This window comes from Abramis brama, assembly GCF_963993115.1.
Source record: "Abramis brama genome assembly, chromosome: 12".
NCBI classification, from domain to species: domain Eukaryota; kingdom Metazoa; phylum Chordata; class Actinopteri; order Cypriniformes; family Leuciscidae; genus Abramis; species Abramis brama.
The window spans coordinates 2,844,565-2,868,851 of NC_139974.1; the positions used below are offsets into that span (position 1 = coordinate 2,844,565).

Sequence of the window (24,287 nt, forward strand, 5' to 3'; positions counted from 1 at the left end):
CTAGTGGTGCTATAAATGCTCCTTTCACTGTGGTCTAAAGACAACAACAGAGCCAGGTACTGGCACGCTCAGACTGCCTCAGATTTGTTCCACCTGGTTCTCCACTGATTGAAGGAGGAGGAGTTTCACCACTGAGGAGCTCCCAGGCAGTTTGTCAGCACACCTCCCACTCGATCTTCCCACGGGAACCGATGGAAAGATCGTAAATCAGCACCTGCTTACTGCCGGTCAGCTCCGAGTTTGGTCCTCAGCTGGTAGCAAGACAACCAGGCGTCGAACATCTCTGTGCAGGACCGTGGTTTGGGTAGCGTCTTTCAGGACTTTGGCCGATGGCCGGTTTAGTGCGAGTTTTGTGACAGGAAGGCAGGAGCTTTGGACCACTTTGACGTTCACGTCTCGAACAATGCCCTTAGCATCTGGATTGACGCTCACCACCCGTCCTAGCTTAAATTGGCCCCTCACTGCATTTTGGTCGCACAACCAGACAATATCTTCGACAGCAACGTTGCGATGCAAAGTGTGCCATTTACTTCTCAGAAATAAATTTGGGCCGGCAAGCTGGCTCCAAGACCTCCAGAACTTGTTGACCTGGTTCTGCATCTCTCTGAGTCTCTTGTAAGGGTAGTTCGCAAAGTCAAATGTTCTGATCTCACCGCTTGGAGAGGCTCGGCCCAGGAGAAGTGTGTTGGGTGACACATACTGCACGCTTTCTTCATGGCTCTGCACCCTGGCATCTATTGGGCATTCGTTGGCAAGGTTTGCAGCAAGTTGTAGTGTTGTCTGAAACTCGCTGTAGCTGAGGCCAGTGTTGTTGCCCAGGCTCTGCAGTGCCTTCTTGAGAATGCGGACAGCGGCTTCAGCAGCCCCATTGCTGTGAGGTGAGTCAGCAGGGTGAATTGTCCACTCCCATTTGGTACCTTTTTGAGCTGACATCTCTTCTATTGAAGTTCTATTCTGAGAATCCAGGAACTGGTACAGCTCTCTTAGGACAGGTTTGGCGCCGATGAAGTTTGTCCCCGGGTCGGACCAGATCTTTCTTGGGTGCCCTCTAATTGCAGTAAAGCGTTGGTAAGCCATCAAGAAGCTCTCTGTCGACATTGTGTTGACCAGGTCTGCATGAATTGCCCTGCTGGCCATACAGCTGAAGACGACACCCCACACTTTCATTGAGACCCGTTTCTTGATGTCATCTTTGACAAGGTACGGTCCGAAGAGGTCGACTGTAGTGAACTCGAACGGGGCTGCAGGTGTGGCTCTTTCAGGAGGTAAGTCAGCCATTACCTGTTTGCACCTTCTTGCTCTTGACTTTTTGCAGAAAAGGCAGTTCTCCACTACTTTTTGGGCAATTTTTCTCCCTTGGATGACCCAGGCTTTCCTCCTCATTTTCAGCAGGGTTGCAGCCACACCTTCATGACCCTCATCGTGCGCCTCCCGTGCCAATAAAGTAGAGACCCATGCATTGAAAGGCAGAAGGGGAACTGCAGCGCCATCCTCCCTGAAGCCATGGATTCTCCCACCGCAGACCAGTAACCCAGATTCTGGCTCTCTGTACACAACCAAGCGGTCCATAGTGGTAACTGGGAACGTCACCCCCTCTTGAGCAGCAAGATAGATGTCTCTTATTGCCTCTTGACGTTCCGTAGCAGTGATAACTCCTTTTGTGGGAATCGCCTCCCACTTTGGGGTCTCGATGGACTTTATTGCAGATGTAAACTTTTTGGCGGCTCTCCAGATAAAAGCAACAGTCTTGATTAGACACTTTAGGCTACTAAAGCGCCTCTCATCCACCAAGTTTAGGACAGCTGCACCAGCAGGAAGTCGTCCCACAAGACTCGGAAGACTTCTTTTCGCTTGGGCTCTGGTGAGTGCTGCCACGAATGACTTCTTTTGCATATTGTTAATGCTTTCTCGAGCTGTCACAGACACATCTTTTGACGACATAATTGGCCACTCGCTCTCTGGAAGATGTAAAAACCCTTGCTGCCACTCTGAATGGGCATCAAGTTCCTTTGGCCCAGCTCCACGAGTGATAATGTCGGCTATGTTGAGTGGTCCAGGGATCCACCACCAGTCCTGTAGCCGTGTGCTCTCTTGGATCTCTCCAATTCTATTAGCGAAGAAAGTCTGAAATCCATAGCTTTCACGCTGGATAGCTCCAAGAACAGTCTGACTGTCTAACAAATGGTACCACCTTTTTATCTGGATCTGGGTATGCTGTTCAAAGTACTTTTTCAGGCGGCTTGCAAAGACTGCACCGCAAAGTTCTGCTTTGACCGCATCCCCCTTCTGGTCTAGAGGTGTCAGCTTTGCTTTTGACTCCACTAGTCGAATTGTTAATTGTTTGTTGCAGTTCCACCGCAGGTAGAGGACAGCACCATAGGACCTTTCACTGCCATCTGAAAAAGTGACAGCGACTGGTTCAGTTGTTGCCTTTGGTGGAGTAAGGGCTCTTGGGAACCTTACTTTGCTTAGCTGGACGTACTCCTCAAAAATTCCAATTGCATCTTTGCGGAGCTCATCCGACAGCGGAAGGTCCCATGTGTCCTTGACCATGCTGCATTTTGGTTTTGCCTCTTGAAATGCCCTTCGGACCAAGATAGCCCCTTTTTGCTTTGATGGCGTTGTCAGGCCAACTGGGTCGTACAAACCAGCAACTTGACTCAGCAGTTCACGTCTTGTCAGCGGGTCTGGTGTCTGTGCTCGTACTTCTTCTAGCAGCAAGTCTTGCCCAAGTCTCATCTTTTTCTTCCGCCTGGAGAAGTTGACCCTCACCATGACATGCAACATGTCTTCATCCACAATGTAGCCGAGACCGAGCGCCTTGTTGTCTTCCTCCTTAAGCTGGTTCGGCAGGACAACAATATTTGGTGATGCCTTTTCTCTTTCTCCTTTACCTTGGCCTGAGAAGACCCAAGGCTTCAGTGCAAACCCTCCTGCTTTTAGAATCAGCTCCACATTCTTTGTGATGACTTCGAGTCTTTCACGGCAGTTGTGGGATGTCAAGATGTCATCGACGTAGCTTTGCTCATGTAATACTTGGCATTCATCTGTGAGGTGGCTGAATTGAGGCAGGTTAGCTGTCTCCCTCATGGCAAGTTGTGCTATGCAACCTGCTGGCTTGTCCCCGATATTCACTCTGGTTATGGCGTATTGTTCTAGCTCATCGCCCTCTGAATCACGCCACAAGAACCGGTGTAGATGGACTTCCCTCTCCTCGAGCCACACAGAATTGTACATTTTTCTGACGTCTCCTAGAGCGGCGAAGGAGCCTTGGCGGAACTTGAGGAGGACAGCTCGGATCGAGCTGAGAACATCAGGGCCTTTCATCAGAAGGTCATTGAGACTTTGGCCTTTGTACTTCTGACTGCTGTTCCAGACAAGTCTTACCGGAGTTGTAACAGAGTGGGGGTTGGGTGCGATAAGATGACTAATATACCAGACAGGTCCACTCCAGTTGGTTAGATCCTCTTTGGTCAGCTTTTTTGCAGCCCGGCGGTCAACCATTTCGTGGACTTGAGCACTATAGGCTTTTTTCCACTGTGGTTCTTTGGCGAGCTGTCTCTCTGTTCTAAGGAAGGTTGCCTCCACTGCTTTTCTGTTGTTTGGCAATGTAGATGGGTCCATGAGCCATGGATATCTTGCATGCCAGTGTGGACTATCACTGTGGTCATCAGCACCAACATAAGTCAGGCCACCCTTTACAACTTCCAGCTCCCTTTATTCAGCCAGAGTCATTTCTTTGCCACCAGGTTGACAACTGCCGCAGCGACATCCTCCACATTTTGGGGTGCAGGGGGTGCCAATGCTATCCCATCTCCACCACTCAATAAAATCCCGAGTGGTAATAGCAGAATAAGAAGACTTGGTGGTAGATTTGGTGCAGATATATTCTTCATACATCAATGCTGCTGTTCTCATAGACCTGGCGAAGTGCGCTCTGGACTGGTGTGCTGTAACTGTAGCCTCTTCAAACAGACCAGGGTGTGTCCCTGCAATTGTCTTTCCCAATGGCCCATCCCATAGTACAAGGTCCCCAACGGTGCGTATTTTCTGTGGGACCAGTCGCCCTTCCTTATGGCTTATCAAAAGCTGTATCTGTCTTGGTCTCACAAGTTCATTTTTGGGGACATCTGGAAAGAACTTTTGGAGTCTTTTGGCTGTCACATGTTTGTGGATATCTGCAATGCTGTCCAAACCATAGCAGAGGAGTTGGTGGGATCTGAAGTTGCCTTGCTCTGTGCGGACCCGGATCTTTAGGAGGTACCGTTTTGTGGTAACTTGAACTTTCATTCCTCCCACACCGTGGACAACAAGGGTTATGGCTTCACTTCTAAGGTTCAAGCGATCAGCTGCATCAGGAGTTATATAGTTTGTATCCGATGCCAGGTCGATCAAAGTCCCAACTTTTTGTCCTGCATTGGCCGTGACCTCTAAGAGCATCATGATGACTGGCCACTCCACTATTCCATTCTCTGCTAGAAGGCTGGGTTGGTTGGACACAAGAGAGGTTCTGGCTATAGTGTTGCAAAAGGCATTGCGACACTTCTCTGCAAGTTCAGATGAGAGGCTTTTAATAAACTCTTCTTGGGCTTGGGTGTAACGCTCTCTTGTGTCACCTCCCACTTTGCTGTTGTTGTTGGACCTCTGGACGACATTCCCTTTGGACGTATCAGCTCTCGGGCAAAGGTAATAGTGGTGTTCTGCAGCACGCTGTTCTATGCAATCTGGCCTCCTGCACAGAAACTCTGATTTACAGTAGTCACCTTCATTGTGAATCTCCAGGCATTTTTTGCAGGCTCCCAGCTTCCTGACAGCATCTCTTTTCTCTAACAGCTTGAGCGTGCGAAACTTTTGGCAGAAATATAGCCTTTTCTTATGCTTGCCATCTCCGCAGACCACACATCCTTGAGCCTGGTTGCTTAATTGGGTGGAGGTTCTGGTTCGAGCTTGACGAGGTTCAGATTTTGGTTTTGGTTCCTCTTCTCTCAGTTGGTCCAGCTTCTCATAGATGGCTTCTTGACCTTGAAGAAACTTGAGGAGGTAGTCAAATCGCTTGTCTTCTTCAGCTTCATCACCTTTGCCAGCTACATAAAGAAGCCATTCCTTCTTCAGGCCATCAGGAAGTTTACTCTCTATTGTTTTTGTTACAAGAGGGTTCTTTATAGCACCGGTCTTGCCAAGCTCGTTCAGATCAACCAGGGCTTTTTCTACAGATTGAATGAGCTCCACAATCCTCCTGGGCTGGTTACCTTTAACTGCTTGGAGTCTTTGGAGCTCTTCTACTATCTCAAGGGCTATAGTTGTCTTATTTCCAAAGCGGTTCTCCAAGACCCTGAAAACCTCCTCAGCAGTTGTGTAAGTTGTAAGGCGGAGGTCTCGTATTGTCTTCTCATCCACACTGTCGAGAAGTTGGAACTTTTTAACCTCTTTGGATCCAGTAGGTTCTCCCTGCATCTGGAGTGCTTCCCAATCTTTTTTCCACCGGTGAAACTCTCGGCGGATGCCAGAAAACTTTGGGAGGGCAGCTGGCTTTAATTTAATCGTTGGTGTGGCCACACAATTGGTTGAAGTAGTACTCAATCTGCTGGTTCCTTCTCTGACATGTGCCCCTGTAAAGTCTGCTTGTCTTATTGTGAGTTTTGGCAGGATGGTTTCAAGGCCTTTGATACGACTCTGGAACTGTTGTTGCTCTGCTGGGGGGGGCCCAGCACTTCCAATGTTTATGCACCTCCTTCGCAGCCTTCACGAGTTTCTCCAGTTGTCCAATCATGAAGAGATATGCATCTGGGTTTTTACTTGGGTCCACACCTCCCACGTTTTCTGCTTGCGACTCTGCTGTTGTAATTGCTTGTGTCAGTTCATATTCCCCAAAATTGGCCCACAATGTCTTCTGTATGAGGTCCTTTAGCTCTTGCAGTTTTTTCTCACACTCATTGACTGTTTTGACCAAGTCAGACTTTTGCTGCTCGCTCAACCCCTCTGCATCAGAGTTTTCTTCAATACATTGACCCTCTACATCATCGTTGGCTTCCAGGACTTTGCCAGCTTCTGCAGTGAGCTTCTTAAAAATGTCTCTGAGCTCCTCTTCTGACATCATTGTATGCATTCGTAGCACATTATTGGCCAGACGGGAAAACTGACGCTTCACTGATGTCCTTGCGGTCTTTAGCTGCTCCAACAGTAATGAATCAGCCATTTCAATCACGGCAGCAGGGCGGGAACAGTCTTTATTTGTCTCGATGGACACGTGTGGTCACTTTTCTGGTCCTTCTCCAGTCTTCAGTGACGGTTTTTCACTGTCAAGTTGTGATCCATTTTTTGTGCAATTCCCCACTTGAAAAGGACAGTCCCTCCACATGAAGATTTTAACTGGATTTCACTCAATAAATAGCCATGGGATCAGTTGTTTGTCTTTTATTTACCATTCTTTGATTGGCAGTAAACAGGTGAAAAACCTCAAAAGAGAGATGACAAATACAAGATTATTATTTGAGTTGACAGCCAAATTAAATAAACAAAATTATTCACATTCACCTCAGATAAACACATTACTGCTATTACAAGGTTTCCATTTTTATTCTAATCAGTAGTTTTAAGCAGTATTTTCATAATAAAGAATTATTCTAAGGTATCATTGTAGCCACACAACTAGATATGCTTTACCAAAACAAATCAGTTGGTATTTTAATTTCCAAAATGTATATTTTCTTATCTTTTAACCAAGTATCTTTAGCCAAATAACTTTTTTACCTTCAATTGGTTTAATATTTAGGTTAATTAATAGATCTCATTATATTTTTAGCCAAAGATCTTTAGAATATACATTTTTAACTAAATTAAGAACTTGGTTTATTAAGATTTCTACAAAGTTTTAATTTCTTTTAACCATTTCAAACACATTCTTATCAAACAATGAAATTTGGCTTTTCTTACTTTTCCTTTTTACCCCACTTGTTTGATAAAACCAAACAACATTTGAAGTTACAAATCTAAAAGTCCTAACAAAGTCAACAAGGGTTAAGAGTCTGTGTTTTCCAGAGTATCATTTGCACTGCACTGCTTAAGTCAGTCTAGCCAAACATGGCCAATATGGCGCTTACCGGCTGTCCTTCACTGTTTTGTGGAGGGCTTGGTTTTGCACAGTCACCTTGATGACAAAGATGAAGTTTCCTTGGTCTAGTGGTGCTATAAATGCTCCTTTCACTGTGGTCTAAAGACAACAACAGAGCCAGGTACTGGCACGCTCAGACTGCCTCAGATTTGTTCCACCTGGTTCTCCACTGATTGAAGGAGGAGGAGTTTCACCACTGAGGAGCTCCCAGGCAGTTTGTCAGCACAATCATCTTACATAAAACATTCTGTTCTTGTCACATTAAAGTCTGCGTTCCAGAGCACACTACACCCAAAGTTTTATACTAAATTCATTTAAAAAGCATAACCTTAAAAGTTTACATTAGATATTTTCAAATTAAAAGACTGTTTAAATAAAATCTTTTAAGTTTTATTAAAATCATATCTTCTATTTATCTTTTAGAAGATTACTGTAATGATTTTGTTTAACGGTGACCTAAATTATAATTGTTATTAAACAATGTCTTTTTAAAACTTTAGATTGTTGAAAAACTGTACTTAGTCATCTTAAATCTCATTTATATGAAAAGATTCAATCAGTATTTTTATGTCCATGCGGGGTTTCAATTTTTATTGTGGGGGCTTTCTATAGCCATGATGATTTTTGTACCGTAACTGCATATTCTATCCCGTACACCTAAACACGACCATCACAGAAAACTACATTTGTACATTTAAAAAAAATGAAATAAATAAATAAATAATTTAATATAATTTCTAAGCTGTTTTGCGCGCGCACACACAGTTCTAAAAAAATGAACTAATCTCTATTTTAAATTAAATTATTATTAATAAAATATATAACCAAAGAATAATAGCATATGCTACTAAAATTTATTTAAAAAATGTAAATAAAGTTTTAGCTAAATAAATATATAAATAAAAACACCTTACATTTCCAGAGTGGTAAAGTAGTTGTTTATGCAATGATAAAAAACAATCCAAAAAGCAAATAGTTTAAGTTGTCATAAACAAAGCAGCCCCAGATCCTTCAGGGATAAACTACAGTGTGAAATGAAGCTTCAGACCCTTACAGAGACGAGAGGAGTTACAGACCAGATGAGCCTCGGGGGATAATGGCACAGCAAAGCTAGTCTGCGTTCCAGAGCACTACATCCAGAGTTTATACGAAATTCATTTAAAAGCATAACCTTAAAAGTTTACATTAGATATTTTAAAATGAAAAGACTGTTTAAATCAAATCTTTAAAGTTTTATTAAAATCTTATCTTCAATTTATCTTCTTAGAAGACTTATGTATGATGTAAATGATTTGCTTAAATTTAACCTAAGGTATTATTTTTACTAAACAGCGTCTGTTCAAAAACTTATAAATGATAAAAAATAAACAATAAAGCAAAAAGTATGCTTAGGCGTCTTAGATCTTATTTATAGAAAAATATTTCAAACAGTATTTTTGTCCATACAACATGAAACATGTTGTCAAAGTTTGTCACGATGTTTTGTTGTTGTGTTGTTTTTAAGAAATCCGAGGACTCTACATATGATCTATTGCACTTATAAGATGTATAAGTTCATGTTTACTTTTCTTGTATCTCCCGAACTATCCTTAATCAGTGTGGAAACACACAGGGTGAAACCCTTTACTGAGAATATACTATCGGTTATCTACTCAAAATATATGTAGAAGTTCAAAATTTTCGCATTTGTTGATGCGACAGGCTGTCTGTCTGGTGGCCGCATGAATAGACTTTGGGGAGAGCTGATGATATTATAGCAGGAATCATCCCCTTTGACCTCCTCGATTTTGGAGGCTTTTTTTGTTAAAGACCCTACAAGTTAGTCCTTAAAGGTACACTGTGTAGGAATTTCTCCCATCTAGCGGTGAAATTGTATTTTGCATTTAAACAAATAGTACTCTCTAGCGCCTCGCTTTTTCAAATGCGTGTTGCAACTGCGGTAGCCGTTATGGGCCAAGAAGCTATGACAACATGTCTTCCAATAGCACTTCATCGAGTTTAACTATACATGTTCTACTGCTATGCTGCCTATGTAATGATTTACACAACCAAGCAATGAAAAAAAAAAAAAATTGTAATTTAGACCGTAACTTTGACTTACCTGTCGAGAAGAAAGCAGGCAACTTCAGCATCCCCCTTTCAAAGTCTTTCTCCATCATTAGCTCTTTCCACCTGGGAAAAGCTATCCCGATATTTACCCTCGTTTTGAATTCGCCGGTCACGTTTCCTTTTAAATTAAAATTTTGCTTTTTGGCTACGAGGATTCCTTCTCCTGCGGCTCTGCATAACTATGATCCAGCATTATATTGTACCGTGCAGTGCAACCTTTCAAATGTGCCGGGGAAGTGACAAGCTCCTCTCACTGATCTCCTTGTCCACTTCAGCTGGTTTCAGTCAGCCGGCTCTGAACGAAAACGCGTTGATGACACGTGTTGAGGTAGCTAGTGCTTTTTGTCCCTCTCTGCTATCATAGTTTTTCAAGATGGCGGAACGACATGGAAGCCTCCATGGACTTACCCGTCCCATGTAAATAAAGATAAGAAAATCTTCGCTTATGAGCATAAGTCAGATCATTGGCAGAGGTCATTTTACACCAATGAAGACATATTTATGAATAAAGACAATGATTTTAGCTAATAAAATACATTTAAAAAAACTACTGTACCTTTAATTTCAGATGTTTAAATTACAAAATACCATTTTTCAACCGAGTGAATCTACACATGAGAGGCCTTCATAGGTCAGTTGGCGAAAACACTACATGTGTAAGGTAGTTTTCCAGATTTTCACCCAAAATCAAATACTGTATTACACTTTCCAAAGGATAATCTATCTTTAAAGTTAGAATAAAGTGTTAAAAACCAAACATATCTTCATACCCTGACACAAGGCCATTAACTTGTTCTTTTTGTTAATAAATATCAACCTGATAAATATGGACTTAATACGCGATTAAACAAGGTAATCATGCTACCAAATACGTCTGACACAACGTTTTTAAGAAAAAGCAGTTTTTTTAAAATACAACTAAACCATGATAACAGATGATTTGTTGACAGTCCTACATAAATGCATGTTGATTACTAAGTTTCAGGCATAGTGCAACCATGCAATGTTCGAGAAATCTAATATTGGTGTAATCTTTCCAAGGTCTCACAACACAAAACTTTGTGTCGGCTGATCCAGGCATAGCTTTACTAAAAGAAAATATTATGGAAGTAATTTTCTCAAACTGTAATTAAACCATATTTTATTTATTAATATTATGGCTTCATGTTGATTTAAAGTTTTTGTTTGTTTGTTATTAACTAATACCTTTATATTTTAACTAACACTTCAACATCCAGCACAAAATGAAAGATATGTATGAGCTAAGGATGTTCTCTGACCCCAAATAAATGGATAATGGAATGTTCACAATCTACAATATACAGTTAGATATTCTCCTACTTATGTGTGTAAATAGTTGTGCTTAAATCTGTGTGTGTAATTTTACACGGCAACATATTTTGCCACACCATAGTGATGCAAAGGTCCACACTCTTGTAAAGCCTATGGACTAACTTTAAAACATAATCTTTATACAGGAATCACCACACGTGTCCAAAACATCTGTGTAAGATTCAAAAGACCAAATCACTAAGAAAAGAGGGTTATAAAGCGCTGTTTATAATAAATACACAAAAGTTTCTAGATGACACTGTTTCACTGATGACACTGAGATGCGTATTCATCAAAGCTTGAGGCTGTTAAACAAAGTTCCACACTCCAGTAAAACCTGCAGATAAAATTGCACAAAAATTAAATTCTAGGTCAACTTGCTAAAAAGTAATTACAGCATGAGCCATTTAAAACAAATACAGAAAAGCCACTCGTGATCAGTTTTGGCTTTTGAATGTTTGTAATTGGCATTTTACATACTAGTCGATTACGCCGTTTACATCTTGTTTCTTTTCGTTTTGTACAGTTTGCAAAAAGTATATAGTCTCAGAGCGTGGTCAAACATGTTCATGTAGGAATTTATGAAAAACATGTACAAATATTGCATAAAGATAATTAAATGACAGTCCTTCTAGTATGAGAGTGTTTAAGACTAAAATTATATTTCTTTTAGAACATCTTTCTGCTATGTCTACGAAACATTGATGTGAAAGATGAGTATTGCTGTTTTTCTGTTACCTATAAACTATTACACTTCAAACTCGTCTAACTATTACACTTAAAGAGGCGCATTTCGCAGCACAGTCATAGATACACAGTTATTTTGTGTGTGTTGCTAAACAACATTTAAGCTAATGAATTACAGTTGATAAGTGGTATTTTAATGTGATTAATTTTTTACTCTGTCCACACCAGAGTTTTAGGCATCCGTCTTTTAGGCCCGATCCAGAAAACAGACTTTGTGTTTTATAACTTAATAATTGCTCTTCTTTTTATGAAAACATGTGGTGTAAGCAGTTTTGGCCTCATCGGCAGAATGAATATTTAACATATAAAAATAAAAATATTTTACATATCGTAAATTTCAATTGTTAGATAAATCATCTAACTATTATATCTAACAATCAACAGTTATATGTGAAACAAGCTCAGGCGCATAAGAGTTGGATTCTTGTTTTTATTGAACATCGTTATTGAACCGCATGTTTAACAGTGCTATTGTTCTCGGCCTCATCAAAGTTCACACAAGTCACAAAGTTTTCACTGGATCATACCTTATGTTATTGTTAGTGTCTGGGACCGGGAGTAAACGCAACTCTGTGCTGGGCCGTGTTGAAACAACTAGTGAAACAACTGAAAACATCGCTATTTGTTGTTACTGTACTCAGAGGCGGATCTAGAAAAATATTGCGAGAGGGGGGCAGGACTTTTTGAGGGGTGGCAACATATGGCAGATGTATATATACTGAATTTAATCACAGTTAAATTGGCCATAACTTTTAATTTGTTGCTGCCAATAGGGATGGGTATCATTCGTTATTACTACTCAATACTCCTTATCGATCCGGTACATTAATGGTATTCTTATCGGTTCTTTTTGTTATATTAAAAAAAGGAAAAATAATCATTTAGAACACAATTAATATTGCTTTATATTTTGAAATGTAAATAAATAAATATCTATAGCAAAAGAAAAAGCAATGCTTTAACAAAACAAATAAAACATGTAGGCTATGTTATGCAGAAGGGTGCAGGCTTTTGTGTTTAATATTCAGAAGACAGGACACCAAAAACAAAGTACAAACACATGGTCAAAGAAAAAAAGTATACAATTAAACAAATATACAAATTATATACCCAGTGCTTTCATTTCAGTAATGTCTACTGACATTACTGTTCAGGAGTAATATGGGCTAAAAAGACATCTAATAAAGTCAGATTTAAAATAACACTGCATAGTTTATCATAGATAGATTAAAGCTTATATCATTCAAGAGCTGCGACTGATTTTCTCTTTGCCTTTTGTTGTTTGATTCACATTAATGGAGCAATCGTCAGCAGGATTATTAGACTGCTGCCTCTTTAAGACCAAATGCAGATCTAATCATTATTACGCATCATATTTTCTCCCAACTATTAACGCCCATACTTAATCCTATTGTATTTGTTATTTCCCCAGTTGTAACCTGGTTTCATTGCTGTGATATCTGAGAGGAATTGGATTTAATAGGACAGCTTAGCTAATCAAATGATCGATCTCCTAACTGGCACTGTATTGTGTGTTGTAACGTAATGTACGTCGGCGTAACGGCGACCATCAGTAAACGTTATGGATACAAACAATATTTTATATTTTTTATTAAGCTGTTCTTGTCTTTACTAAAATCAAAATTAGGCTAATCAAAGGGAAGAGTGCTCTTACAAATCACGAGGGAGCGATTTGACCGCTGATTTTGGCTAACGTAATAGACTCGCTATTTTTGCTGATGCTGAATCCTCTTTAGCATACAATACATTCATTACAAATGTAACTTTAAGTTAAACGTGTGTTTAAACTACACCTGGGGAAACTCACTTCACCTTCAGAGGCTTTGGGGCAGCTTTAGTCTCTCCAGTTGGGTTGCACGGCCACCGCACGGCAGCAGACTCGCTGTGTGTGAGCTGAGTCAGACTGAGCGAACGCCGCTCTGCACGTTTGAATCGGGGACATAGCTAAGTACTTGAGGGGCAGGGGGGGAGGGGCTAATAATACATTTAAAATTAAAAATTAAATTGTTCACTTAAATGTATTGTTTAGTTCACTGTTTTGAGAAGCTTGTGGACATAGTGGCAGGTTGTTTTTACAAGTACAGTTTTTGGATCATCAAAGTTAGGGGGGCAGCTGGGGGGGGCAAGGCTCTAGAGTGGGGGCACCTGAACCCCTTGCCCCCCTGTAGATCCGCCCATGTACTGTACTGACCGAGAAACCGCTTCAGATGATTCAGTGACAGAGCGGTCCGAATGAATCTGATTAGTTTTAGACCGTTATGCAACTGCGTTTAGAAAGAATCGAACCAAAAGAATGATTCATTCACGAATGATTAGTTGCCTATCGCTGGTTCAGTCGACATAAATTCGGGACACATATAATAATTGCTGAAATATTCGCACGTAAAACGTTTCTCAGGTCAATCGGAGCGAGTATCAAACTAAATTAGCCGCACCGCCAGGAAAAGAGGAGGAGGTAGGTTGGTGCCGTCGGGCCGGATGGAGATGATTGGCGGGCCGCCAATTGAATAGCCGAAAGTCACCTCCACAAACCTCTTGCGTATTGTTTGGTCACACCACAAGGTGTCACTGTGGCCTCAAAGCTTCAGCACTGCCACTCTAGTGCTGCGTTCACACCAAACACGAATATGCTTCTAAATTCGCGCCTGATGCGTCTAGTTATACGCGTGACCACTTTATGCTCATTCGCGCGTCAAGAGCGAAATCGACACGCGTAAAAACAAAAGTTTGAAGCAAAATTCAGTCAGAGGCGAAAGTTTCGAAACCCGTTGGCGGCCATCTTTTTTTAGATGTTTATCTAGCATTAGCATTAGCATTAATCGAGAGAGTCTCGTATATGCTCTGGAGAGCAGAAACAGCTGCTTAGGGGACATCGTCGCTGTACTCGGGTCCACCAGACCCTCCGGAGGGTTTCAGGAGTTTCACAATTTGCTCCAGGAGGTAGGTTTGGTGGACCTGACGGTGAGGACGCTGACGAGGACAGCGTAGGCCGTATAAGGCCTAGGCCTCGAGTGGTCTCTGCATGACGAGCCCGCGCTGTACAGCCCGGCGCGAGGTTCACCCTCGACCGCACCTAATCTGTGATTTATTTTTGTTTTGATAATAAATGGAGCCAGCCTCCAAAAGTGAAACCTGTCCTGTGATTTTTGTTTTTTATACACTAAATTGTGTTTGTTGTCTTTACATTAGATTAATAATGTTTCATATAATCTAGAATATATATGGAATAAATAGCATTCAATACAGAATGAGTATCTCATATATTGAAATCGAGTTTTTATGTGAAAGATTTGCTTTGTTGTGCATTTTAGTCATAATTACAAAATAATTTATTGAGGCGAAAGTAACAAAAAATAACATTATAAACTGTCACTTCACCATGTGACAGCAGCAAGTAGGCTCCTGATTGGTTAACACAGCGTGAATTGACGCAGAAGTTCAGATTTTTCAACTTGGGCGGCAGACGCGAATTCGCGTCAAACGCGTGAATGCACAAAAAGCACAATTCGCGCTTAACGCACGTAACGCACCAAACGCTCAATTCGCGTCATTCATGCAAACTAGACGCGCGAATGAGGCGAATTCGTGTCTACCGCGCCGAGCTAAACGCCTCATTCGCGCCGCAAGACCTACAGATGCGCGTAAACGCGTCTTACCAATGACTTACCATTGAAATCACTCGCACCAGACGCATATTCGCGTTTGGTGTGAACGCAGCATGAGCTCGATTTCTAAAACACGCCCCCCTCATTAGCATACAGAGCAATGAATGAATAAATAAATGTATAAATAAATAAATAAATAAATAAATGTAGACATAAATACATATATACATAAATAAATGTGAAAATAAATGAAAGTGGAAATAAATAAATGCATAAATAAATAAATGAAAAAATAAATGTGGAAAAATATATAATTATACATAAATAGGGAAATAAAAGTATAAATAGTCATTTATTTTAGTTTTTTTTACATTTCTTTGCATATTTATTTATGTATTTATTCATTTTTAATTTCTGCAAGTTTGGTCCCCCATAGTTACACGCACGCGCATTAAGTTGTTTACAACTTCTGAATACCTCAACCACAGACTTTAACAATTGAAATGATGCACCAAACACAGATGAAATATACATAAACAACTAAGCATAAAGGTAATATCCTATATGTAACATCCTGACTGTATTTCCCAAAAGGGACACCGTAGCCCTCGGGCAAGATCTCTGTACTCTCGCGAGATTGTGCAGAAGCACAGGGCAAAAAGATATAAAGACATCCAGTTCAGAATGTCCGGTGTGCGTTCCAGTTATTATATATATATATATATATATATATATATATATATATATATATATATATATATATATATATATATATATATATATACAGTGTTGGGAGTAACGCGTTACAAAAGTAATTAATTACTGTAATGCATTGCTTTTTGCTGTAACGCGGTAATGTAAGGCATTACAGGGGGAAAAAAAGTAATATTTTACTCGGTACAAATGTCAGTAACGCGCGTTACAAGCATTGTTAGTTAACCTGGAATAAAGTGGTAGTTTTTTTTTCTTCATACAAATTCGCCAAAATCACCGCGAGATCAGCAGAGGAGAAACGTCCGCGCAAAATGTTTCACTTCCTGTACGTTAATCAGACAGAGCCGAGATGAGTGAGCCTGCAGCGGATAGTACATACTCAACAGCGAGAGAGCCCAGCTAACACAAATACGTGACTGTTACGTAACTGCAACGTAATATGGTGACCAAACTTTCGTCGTGGCAAAAGTGAAATTCCTGGATTCGTTGTCACGACGTAACTTTGTAACGTTGTCAGTAAGTAACGGCGACGTCGTGGCAACGTTGTGGATCGACAGTCGTGTGTTGGTAACCAGTTGGTCATTTTAGTTTTTAATAATATGGGCGGACATGCAGTGGTCTAATTTAACTTGTCCTCATTGGCCCAAAACTATTTTAGAGACTTTTTCAACGACATATGAAAGATACAGACTCAAAATTTGGTTAATTCAGTTAATTTACTATAGAACAAAGCACAAACAGCAAAAACAGTATGCAAACAGGTTATACATTTAAATGAACAAGGTTTTCCCCAAAAGCTTGAACATCTAACTACTCCTACACGTCTTAATTTCGGTGGCTTTCTTTGCTAACAAAGCAAGAATAAGAAAAGAAAAATGCAAGAAAAAAGAACAGTTGAGTGTTTTCCCATTTAACATTTAAATACACAAAGCAATTAGCACTGAAAGATAGAATCTGTATAAGCAGACAGTTTTGTTTAAAAATCGCTCATATATTTTTCTAAACATAACAATACAAAGTTATGTTGTGGCAAGTGCATTATTTCCTTTTAAAATAATTTGACAACTTCATGACAATGTATCACTATTCACTATATTCTATAAAACCTTAGTTTGAAATCTTTTTTTTTTTGGTACATTTAATAATACATATTATTTAGTTGTTCTTCTTCTGAAGTCGTGATTACGATGTCCATTTTTTTAAACTAGGAAACTAGGCCTATTTATGATGATTCCTGAAGGCAGCATTAAACCCCCAAAATGTCAGGTGATGGTGCAACTGTCCGAACAAATGAACAGACTAAGAAAACAATTTAAAATGGTGTCTTAATAATAAAACATTAAAAACTATGCCATCATTTTAGGTTTGAAGCCTTTTATATAATTGTTTTTTATAAATATCAGTAGTTTTAAAGCTGTTGAGGTAATTGAGAAACTTTTGTCCAGCAATTTGTATATTCTCAAATGTTATTATGAATTTACAAGGTAATAACAGTAAACATGATAATGCATCGTCCAGAGGAGCCTAACTGATCTCTTTGGCAAAGTGAAAAAGCTTGTAGAGCTCTCTCAAATACTGATAAAAACTGCTAATTTCAAGTATGGGTAGGTTGGTGGTACACTTTCCATGTCAGGTGGTACAACTACAATACATAATATTGTTGTTGTACCACCTGACATAAAAACTTAAATTAGTTTAAACACTTTAAAATATCATTTAACATCTGAATATTGTTTAAACACATTGTCTTCAAGAGTGTTGATGTCATTAGAAGTCTTCCCAAGTGAGGCTGGATCCGAACTGGAGCTGCTGTAATCTCTAGTCAAATATGCTGAGCATCCTGAGATGGAAACAAGGAGACAACAGGAGAAAGATTAGCATTGCTGCTGTTCATATTATTTCAGGCAAAAGATGGTCATGTGAACATTTTACTATTTCATCATATAGTGCAAGATTATGAGATGTGTTAATTGAATGCTTGGCTAAAGAGATGTGTCTTTAATCTAGATTTAAATTAGGATAGTGTTTCTGGGCCCCAAACATTATCAGGAAGGTTATTCTAGAGTTATTCCCTTACATTCTATGGAATTAATAGGAAATCATCTGATTTTAATGAGAAAACATGGACTAACGAGTCAGCATTTTAATATTTGAATACTATACATTCTTACAGTGCAAACGTCCTAAACATTTCTGAGTATTATCAATGTTGAAAACAGTTGTGCTGATTAATCTTTTTGTGTAAACCAATGTTACAGTTTAATCCATTTTCTTTTCTCTCTCTCCAGGATTCATTGTGAAATAGACCCAACATATAAACAGTAGTTTACACTACTGTTCAAAAGTTTGGGTTCAATAGCGTAAAAAAAAAACAAAAACAAAAAAAACTAAAAACAAACATATTTTATTCAGTAAGGAATCTAAGGATGCATTAAATTGACCAGAAGAGAGAGTAAAGATTTCGGTTTCAAATAAATGCTGCTTTTTTTCTTTCATTCAAATAACCCTGAAAAACACAAAAATATGAAGCAGCACAACTGTTTTCAACACTGATAATAATCATAAATGTTTCATCTATGGTTTTAGTTTTACTTATTCACTTATTCATATTGCTCATACAGTGTCACTTAAGTTTGGATGTCAAAACTTTCTTAAAATAAATTAAACAAACAAATGTAAATGTAAATATGAGAATTTAAAAACTAAGAAAATAACAGATGCATGTGATGTTGATATACAGTAGGTGACAAAATATTGTGAGAAAATGGTTATGAAGTAATTTAATGAGCTTCCTCACTTCACCTGTTTCCAACTTCTCTGGCAGCAGCTTTCTTCAGAAATGTTGAAGTCATGGAGCTTCCCCTCTGTTGTAGAAGGATTATTTTGTTGCTGCTGAAATCACAGAACTATTTTTTATCAATTTGTGTAAACCATTGAGCTAGTTTCAGCCAATTTTCACACTCCATGTAAGGGATGTCATCGAGTATGTTTATGTTAAATACATACGTTTATGTTAAATAAATTAGCTCACTTCCAAACTAACTTATTTTTTTTTACAAAACTACCAAAACCTCTCATCTACCTATTAAGATGTGATTAAAAGCCTAAACGTTCACATCAAAAGCTCAAGCTATGAAGTTAGCATAACGTTACCTCTTCTGAAAACGGTTGAGATGCTAACGGACTTTTTCCGAAGACACTAAACCATTTCTATTAAGCAAATATTCAACAGAAGCGTGTCAATTACAAGTAAGAGAAGTGTCAAGAACAGTTGTGTGTATTATTTGTGTGATTTTAGAGACTAAACTCACCAGAAAGCAGTGAAAACAACAGCGAGAGACGGAGTTCAGCTGCTTTGTCAGTTGCAGTCAGTGAGGCAGGCGCGTGCGGGTCGGTGCCGCGCCGTTTCCATGGCAACTCATCTCCGCTCCAGTGTTTGAGGTCGACTCGAAGGTTCACGCGCACGCCCATTAAAACGTCAAAGCCACGCAACATTTAGAAACATAAACATCTAGAATTATAACCTTACTTGAATAAAATGAACGTCTTTCAAACGTAAGAAATACTGAACAAACAATTGAAACAAATAAAATATTTCATGCAGTCTGATAAGATGGTAATGAAATTACGGGCCCGTGACGTTGCAGTTCCGTTGCCAGTAAGTCATGAAATTACCAAGTTATTACGAATAGAGTACGTATCTGGGACGTTGTTGGTTATCTTATAACTTTAGGAGGACGTACTGACGACGTTGTGGGTTGGTAATATGATGGTAATAAACTTACGTCCCCGTGACGTTGCAGTTCCGTTGCCAGTACGTCATGAAATTACCACATTATTACGAATAAAGTACGTATCTGGGACGTTGTTGGTTATCTTATAACCTTACGAGGACGTACTGACGACGTCGTGGGTTGGTAATATGATGGTAATGAAATTACGAGCATGCGACGTTGTAGTTACGTTGTCAGTTAGTAAGGTCATGACATGACCAAAAAGTACGAATACATTACGTAACTGTTACGTCGTGTGTTAGCTGGGAGGGAGTTTCCTGCTTACCAGTCGCAGTGGTCCAGCGCCGTTTCCATGGCAACTCTGCGCCGCGGCCGCTCCAATGTTTGAAAGCGACATGAATGTTCAAAGTTCACGCGCACGGCCATTGATTAAACCACGTCAAAATCATGCAGCATTTACAAACATCTAGAATTAGAACATTACTTAAATAAAAATCTCATTAATATTAAATTATACATTTAAAACTGATTTTGGAGATCTATGACTCGTTCATAGACCAAATGGCCTATGCCCACACTACTGCAGTCACTCACACTAATAATTAAAATAAAATAAAAATATTTGGCTTAGTTATTATTCATTAGTTATTTTTATTTTTGCTAAAGTTTAAGCCTAAAGTTTACCCCGGGCTTAAAGTAAAAAGATGTCTGTACCATGCGTCCATGCAAAGTACCATGGTAATATTTGAGGTACCATGGTTATATCTGAGGTAGTATGTACCATGGTAATATGTACGGCAGAATGTACCATGGTTATATCTGAGGTACTAGGGCATGTACCATGGTAAATCTGAGGTACCATACTATGTACCATAGTAACATACTGTACAGTATAGTACTTCAGATATTATCATGGTACCATGATAATATCTGAAGTACTATAAAGTATGTACCATAGTTATATCTGAGGTACTATGGTATGTACCATGGTAAATCTGAGGTACCATACTATGTACCATAGTAACATCTACAGTACCATGCAATGTACCATGGTACCATGATAATATCTGAAGTACTATATAGTATGTACCATGGTTAGATGTAAAAGGTACCATGGTACATGGTACTACTATGGTATACCATGGTATGTACTATAGTACATCATTGTAAAATTTCTTATGGGTCCAAGCTCAGTCGGATACCACATCACCTTCTACTGGATGTGTAATGAGCTAATTGAGCATCATACGCTACATTTAGATTGCCAAATCCATATTTGCAGTTATTTTGGTGAGAGTAACTTAAAAGTAATGCAATAGTAGTGTAATGCCTTACATTTTAAATACAGTAATATTGTAATGTAACAAATTACTTTGAAATGACAGTAACAAGTAACTTGCCCAACACTGTATATATATATATATATATATATATATATATATATATATATCCGCAAACGCTGATTGGCTGCTGTGTTGGATGCTGTGTGTCGATCAATCTCGGCAAAAGAAAAATCTTTAAGTCAGAAGGCATATTATTCTAACTAGTAATGGCCTTTTTAAGACACACACACACACACACACACACACACACACACACTCTCTCTCTCTCTCTCTCTCTCTCTCTCTCTCTCTCTCTCTCTCTCTCTCTCTCTCTCTCTCTCTCTCTCTCTGGGGATTGTGGGTAGTAGGAAGTGGAAAAAGAGTTCGGGAGCACGCTTTTGAGAGTTTGTTTATTTTAATCTTTTTCGTTTCTTTCTTTTTTGTAAGATTTCGTTAAAGGATTTAATTTAGTTAACAAACTTTGGTTGAGTGCCGACTGAGGTCGGACAACATAATGGGGTCAAGCGGAGATTTCTCACGCTTGACTCTTAAGCATGGATTGAAATGCACACCTGATGATTCAATATCTGTGGAAGATGTGGTGGTTGCAGTCAGCGAACAGGTTGGTGGGTTAAACATTAAGTCAGCTTCAAGGATGAACAAAGCTGTTGTTGTTTTTCTTGCTGATGTTCAGTTGGTTGATAGTTTGGTTGAAATCGGGATTACGATTAATGACACGTTCGTGCCAGTAATGCCGTTATCGAGTCCGTCAAAGAAAATTGTACTATCGAACGTTCCGCCGTTCATTAAGAACGAAAGTATCCAAGGCGTTCTCGAAAGATATGGCAGGTTAACAGCACCTATAAAAATGATCCCGCTGGGTCTAAAGAATCCGAATATCAAGCACGTTATGTCTTTTAGACGCTTTACGTACATGATATTGAACGAGCAACAAGATCCGCTCAATTTAGCTGTGAAATTTACACACGAAGGCAAAGATTATACAATCTTTATTAGCTCAGATCACATGCGGTGTTTCTCGTGCGGGGAACACGGGCATGTTAGACAAACATGTCCAAATAAACAAATCGATAAGTCGTCTAATTCGCAAACAATTGAGCAACAAGTTGAACAAAATAATGTTCTAATCCCCGTTCCTGTTGTTGAAATAGCAAAGGAAAACACTAATGGAGGCTTAAGAGTTGTAGAAAATCATGATATGGCTGAAGAGATTGTAAATCTGGCAAGTAGTAGAGAAAAATCTACACTGACAATAAATGAAGAAGACAAACAATCAGAAAAAGAGCAGACAGTTATAGAAGATGATAGAGCAGAAGGTGAAAGAGAGGTAGCTGAAGAAGAAAGCTATACTCAGATGTCCTTTGTGAGTTCAGGATATGCTATTTCTGAAAATGATTCAGATAATGACCTTGAGAGCATAGATAGTCTTTCTGATGTAGATGATGCTGAAAGATCAGAGTCTTTGGGCTCTAGATTGTATACAGTAAAACAAATCAATGATTTTCTAGATGGTACTAAAGGAGCTCGCAAACCACAAATTGAGACATTTTTCCCTGATTTGAAGCGTTTTTTGGTGTCGTGTAAAATGGCAATGAACAAAGCAACATTTGAAGAACTAAGCAGACAGAAGCGTTATCGCCTTAAGAAAATAATAACAAAGGTAAAAACACGGTAAATCGTAATGTAAAGAAGGTCTGAAAGTTTCTTTTCATTTTTGATGGAGAGAAAAGAATTTATAACCTGTGTTCAGACGCCTTTGGTCTCTTTATTAATAGTCAGCATCATGGTATCCTTACATTTTGGATCTTTGAATGTTAATGGGTGTCGTGGTGCTGAAAAGAGGTGTGCTTTGTTTGATTTTTTTAATTGGAAAAAATCGGGTATCGTTTGTCTGCAAGAAACCCACACAGATTTGAATAATCAGGTGCAATGGCAAAGTGAGTGGAAAGGTAAATCTTTCCTTAGCCATGGTTCGAATGTTAGTGCCGGTGTAGCAGTTCTTATTTCTTCAGATATACAAATACAAGATAGTAGAGCTGAAGAAATAATACCTGGCAGAATGCAAATTATAGAATTTAAGTTATATGAGTTATTTTTTTCTCTTATTAATATTTATGCTCCGAATGATGGTGTAGAAAGAGTTCCTTTTTTAAAAAAATTAAAAAGTGTTATTTCAAAAATTCCAGAAAATAGAATAATAATTTTAGCTGGTGATTTTAATTGTACTCTTGATTACACTATGGATCGGAATCATGTTGAACCTAATCACAAATCGTCTGAAACTCTCAAAACCGTTGTTCAGTTTCATAATCTTGTTGACGTTTGGAGAGAAGCCTTCCCTAGAGACAAACAATATACATGGTTGAAAATTAATTCTAACACAGTCTCTGGCGCAAGACTTGATAGATTTTACGTTCAAAAGAACAATAGAGGAAGATTTCTTAATAGTAAAATTTTGCCAACTTCTTTTTCTGATCATCATTATATTGCAGTATCTATGACTATAACACAGGGCATTTCCCACCGTAACATCAGGCGGTTTAACAATAGATTATTGCAAGATAAGTCTTTTGTACAATTTTTTACTCTTTTTTGGAGAGAGTGGAGAGAGAGAAAGTTAAAGTATAAAACTTTAGGCCAGTGGTGGGATATTGGAAAAGTACAGATCCAGCTCTTTTGTCTGCAATATTCAAGAAGTCGTTTGATGGAAATGAAAGAAAAGGTCCAGTTCTTGGAAGAGCAAATTCTCAAGCTAAGCAGCTCCATCACTGATGGTGAAGAGACAGAAACTGCCAAAATGCTTAAAGAGTATAATCTGATTTTAAAGAATTTGTATGAAGAAAGAACTCGTTGTGCATCCATACGGGGAAAACATCTTCATTTAAACAGTATAGATTCTTCTACGACTTACTTTTTTTCATTGGAGAAGAATATCAGAGAAAAGAAAAATATAAACCATCTTAAATTGCCAAATGGAAAAGAGATAATGGAAAAAAAAAGAAATAATTTCACAAACTTTACTTTTTTATGAAGATTTATATAGAGCACAACCTTGTGACCTAGAAACAACTAATCAGCTTTTAAATGGACTTCCACACCTTAAAAAAGAAGATAAAGCTGAGTTAGACAAAGCATTGTCATTTCACGAGTTAACTGAGGCCGTTCAACAGCAATCTTCAGGAAAATCACCAGGGTTGGATGGTTTGACTTCTGATTTCTACAAGGCCTTCTGGTCCCTCATTGGACAGGATCTGTATGATGTGTTTTGTGAAAGTTTTGATACAAAGATCTTACCCCTGAGTTGTAGAAGAGCTGTAATCACTCTTTTACCCAAGAAAGGAGATCTTGGCCTATTAAAGAACTGGCGACCAGTTTCTCTTTTGGGAACTGATTATAAAATCTTATCTAAAGCTCTGACAAATCGTCTCAAGGAATTTTTAGCATCTATTATTCACGAAGATCAGTCCTATTGTGTACCAAAGCGGTCTATATTTGACAATCTTTTTCTTGTGCGGGACATGTTGTATTTAACCGAACTGCATAAGGTTGATCTTGGCCTTGTTTGTCTGGA

General features: G+C 39.0%; 1 protein-coding gene and 2 long non-coding RNA genes across 3 annotated transcripts in view; 2 read left to right on the forward strand and 1 right to left on the reverse strand.

The window, feature by feature from the left end:
* LOC311093928 (uncharacterized protein) overlaps positions 1 to 24,287 on the forward strand; it is a 773,523-nt gene that overhangs the window by 315,003 nt on the left and 434,233 nt on the right. The window lies entirely within an intron of this gene.
* Positions 1 to 24,287, forward strand: part of LOC311094042 — a 47,252-nt gene that overhangs the window by 17,513 nt on the left and 5,452 nt on the right. The window lies entirely within an intron of this gene.
* LOC311094023 lies at positions 15,743 to 19,930 on the reverse strand. Its single transcript, XR_014608519.1, has 3 exons — positions 18,951 to 19,930; positions 18,442 to 18,531; positions 15,743 to 17,479 (listed from the first exon to the last, which is right to left on the reverse strand). It is a non-coding gene; the product is annotated as an uncharacterized lncRNA (long non-coding RNA).